Genomic DNA, 4,281 nt, shown 5'->3' on the forward strand with positions numbered 1-4,281 from the left:
GAAAACATCTAGGAAGATCATTGGGCAATAATTGTGTATGATGTTCTGTATAGGAAAGAACATCATCATTAATGATGTTCTTTTACCACCGGTCTTCACCAGTCTGATTTTTTTGGCTGGTCCTGTGCACTCTGTTCTAGGGTTTCTGACAGAAACAAACCATGCAGATGTGTTTGTGAGAGTTATCTTTCAGGAATGCGGTCATAATCATTTGTAGCGTAAACCGTTCAAAAGTTAGAGCCACATTTCTAGGAAGAAAACAGAAACAACCGTATAACAAAAGTACTTTGCGGCTACCGGAAGTTACTCAAGTAACCCCGGTTCTATGAACCAAGCACCCTTTTCTTTTCCCAATTTTTTTCCACGACCCCTAGGTTGGGAAACGCTGACTTATACGGAGGCACAAGAGGCACCAAAGCATCCGACCATTCTGTTGTAGGATATATGCTCTGTAGACATCTGTTTTATATAAATTGTACCAATTTAACATTTGCAGCTTGGACATGAATGGCTGAAGGAAGTGAAGAGTCGCGAAAAGAAACAACCGCACTCACACAGAGAAAAAACAGAACAGACAAACCAGAGGGGATGAGGGCGGTGGAGGATGGCGGGAGGGGGAAGAGAATGTGAGATCGGGCCCAGATCTGTCGGGAAGCGGTAGCTTGGGCCGGACAAATTCACAGATGTTTTAAAGTGCTAATCTAATCTCTATGCCAGGCCTTTCCCCCCTCCTCTCTCCCTTCCCTCCTTTTTTCTTGATTCTCTTCCTTGTTTCTTAACTCTGGATGGGCTGAAGCCCATGTTAATGTTCCTCAGGAGCACCGTGTACTGCTCAGAGATTGCCCGCAGTTATTCATGCGCCTGTTATCGGCCCTGTTCTCAGGCTTAGACACATGTGCTAATGCAATGAGGGAGATTTGCCTGAAAAAAAGGAGATAAAAATATCCCTACTCACTCAGGCAAAACACAAAGCCACCTTAAAAAAACGTGAAGAAGAAGAAGGGAGGGAGGGGCTTGTATCTTGTTTAGTTATGTCACCCCTGGAGACCATTCATCACATTCGATGAACTCACATTTTTTACTCAAGCAGTTATTCAGCTTATCCATGTCTCCTTTACCCATATTCTGACTATCAAAATGTTACAGTTTTGCTCCCGGTAAAGAACCAAAGGGATCGTATTGCCATCGCATAGTAAAATATTGGATATGTTTAAGGGCATACTTTGAATTTTGACTACCGAATCCCTCTCTCCTCCCGTCTCTGCCTTCCTCCCGCTTTTGTCCTTTCCTCGCCACAATTCTCCCTTTCCTCTTTCCTTCAATCTCTTGCCAGGGAGGAAGAGTAGTCTGTCTAATACAGTAACCCCATTGAAATATAGTGACAGCTCCCCCCGACTCAACGGATGTACATGTTCAGAAACTGTACTCTCCTAATGTGACTGCAAACCTCTACCCTGTGGTTTAACCTGCATCACCCCAGACACGCTAGACAAGAAACAGAAGTACTATCAGAAACGTCCACAAATAATATCAATGATGTGAGAGTCTAATGAAGTGTATAGAAGTAAGTGGGAATGGAGTCTGCTAATGACCCATCATTTGTATAGTACTGGAGACCGATTCAATATACAACACAATGATATCTATCATATGTAGGCATATAAAAACAAACACATCAGTGAGTTAATCAAGGAGAGCAGCTGGACAGGGAAGCTCTGTTTTTTTGTTGTGTTGCTGGGCTCTGACTGTTTGGAATGTGTTTGCCACAGACCGGGGGCCCCGGGGCCGGGTACTCCTACTGTTGACCCTCAGTACCTGACCATGTAGCACAATGAATGTGAAAGTCATGAAATGCGTTCTATGATGATTCTATCCTGGCAACGACCCACAAACACCCCTCCACCCCTCTACCCACCCACCCCAAACTCTCGCTTCTGTCCCCCCACGCCCTTTCCTCTGTGGGATTCAGAACATCTGGAGAAGAGTGACAGCCAAGTAAACAGACCAATAGCTGTCCTCCAACGGCTCCTTTCCCTTTCTCCCTTTCTCCCTGTCTCCCTGTCTCCCTGTCTCCCTGTCTCCCTTTCTCCCTGTCTCCCTTTCTCCCTGTCTCCCTTTCTCACTGTCTCCCTGTCTGTCTCCCTGTCTCCCTGTCTGTCTCCCTGTCTGTCTCCCTGTCTCCCTGTCTGTCTCCCTGTCTGTCTCCCTGTCTCCCTGTCTGTCTGTCTGTCTCCCTGTCTGTCTGTCTCCCTGTCTGTCTGTCTCCCTGTCTGTCTGTCTCCCTGTCTGTCTGTCTCCCTGTCTGTCTGTCTGTCTGTCTGTCTGTCTGTCTGTCTGTCTGTCTGTCTGTCTGTCTGTCTGTCTGTCTGTCTGTCTGTCTGTCTGTCTGTCTGTCTGTCTGTCTGTCTGTCTGTCTGTCTGTCTGTCTGTCTGTCTGTCTGTCTGTCTGTCTGTCTGTCTGTCTGTCTGTCTGTCTGTCTGTCTGTCTGTCTGTCTGTCTGTCTGTCTGTCTGTCTGTCTGTCTGTCTGTCTGTCTGTCTGTCTGTCTGTCTGTCTGTCTGTCTGTCTGTCTGTCTGTCTGTCTGTCTGTCTGTCTGTCTGTCTGTCTGTCTGTCTGTCTGTCTGTCTGTCTGTCTGTCTGTCTGTCTGTCTGTCTGTCTGTCTGTCTGTCTGTCTGTCTGTCTGTCTGTCTGTCTGTCTGTCTGTCTGTCTGTCTGTCTGTCTGTCTGTCTGTCTGTCTGTCTGTCTGTCTGTCTGTCTGTCTGTCTGTCTGTCTGTCTGTCTGTCTGTCTGTATACCACCCTCTCTCCCAGGAAGCTTATTGATGGATGTTTGTAGGGCCAGATCAAGTTAAAAACTAAATAGGGCAGATAATTGAATCAGTCAGTTAGGAAAGCTGAGTAGGGTGTATCTGGGGCTCATCTGAAGCCCCTCTCTGGGAGTTAGGGTTAGAAGAGCATCAGGTAATTAAGGGGGCTGTCCCATAGAGAAGCGAGGCTCTGGTCTACACGGTGGGGGGTTGAAGGGATGAGGAAGTGAGGAGTTTAGGGGTTGAGGTAATGACAGGATTCAAAACACTGCCTTTATTGTCAACAAGTTGCTCATTAAAGCAACACTTAAGGAAGATCGCCTCCCTCCTCTCAACTTTGATGATATATTTCCCCTTAACGCCTGCGTCCAGTGTTGACAGCAAAGCAAAGGCCGGCAGAAGGGAGAGTATGGCAGGAGAGACGGTGGGAAGGAAGGGACGAATGCGATTTCCATTCGAGTGCAGACAGCATCCGCATTGTGAGACACCTGTAAAAACATAATTTTTCGTCCCGGGACTGAGGGGAGGAGGGAAGGGGAGAAACGGAGAGGGAACGGGAGCATGGCTGGCCGGAGGGTGGGGACTGGGGGCGGGGGGGGGGGGGATCTTGCTTTTCTCTCGCCCCTAAGTCGTTATCCAGCCTTGCATTTCCATGGCGAGGACTCTGGTACAAGACTTCAACAGGGATTCCAGGAAGAAATGGGATACAGGGATGCAACAAGCACAAACAGAGATCACCAGCTGGTCCTAACTCATCCCCCAAACAAACCTCGTTAACCCCCATTTACCCACACCATCATCCCCCAATTCCACAAACCACCCACCATACCAATCCCAGACCCTGTGACTCCCACCCCAGGAGTCACACACTCCTGGCGCTCCGGTCTGCTTCCAGGATGGGGATTGGGGTCAGCCTTCCCAGCTTCAAGACAGGCTGGCTTCCGCAGCACCTGCCTTGTTCTGTGACCCACTCACCCAGAGGTCCATGTTTTGTCAATCATTCCAGAATGGGTCCATCTTTGAAGCCCATAGGTGAAACCCAAAACCCTGGCTATCTATGTTCTGTGTTCCAGGCCAACCACCAACTCAGCAAACTGGATCCAGCTACCACATAACATTCTGAGAACCATGCGTTTCTTAGAGCTTGGTTATCATATGTTTATCTTGCACACAATCTTTCCACAACTTTCTGGGAATGGTGCAGGGTATTTGCTTGGCTTTGGAACATTCTCAGCACATTTAAGGAACTTAACAACAAAAAAGTTATTTCTTGATATTTCAGTACTTGAACAGAACATTTCCTAAATGTTCAAACATGGTTCAATTGAATTTACATTTTGGTAGTGTTCTGGGAACGTTCTCCAACTGGTTTGACAATGGGAATGTTCTCAAATAGTTCACAGAACATTAAGAAACAATGTTCTTCTCTCAATACAGTTTTCCCCATCGTTCTATTTAAAGTAATGCGCTCA

This window comes from Oncorhynchus masou, chromosome 9, assembly GCF_036934945.1.
Source record: "Oncorhynchus masou masou isolate Uvic2021 chromosome 9, UVic_Omas_1.1, whole genome shotgun sequence".
Lineage (NCBI taxonomy): Eukaryota > Metazoa > Chordata > Actinopteri > Salmoniformes > Salmonidae > Oncorhynchus > Oncorhynchus masou.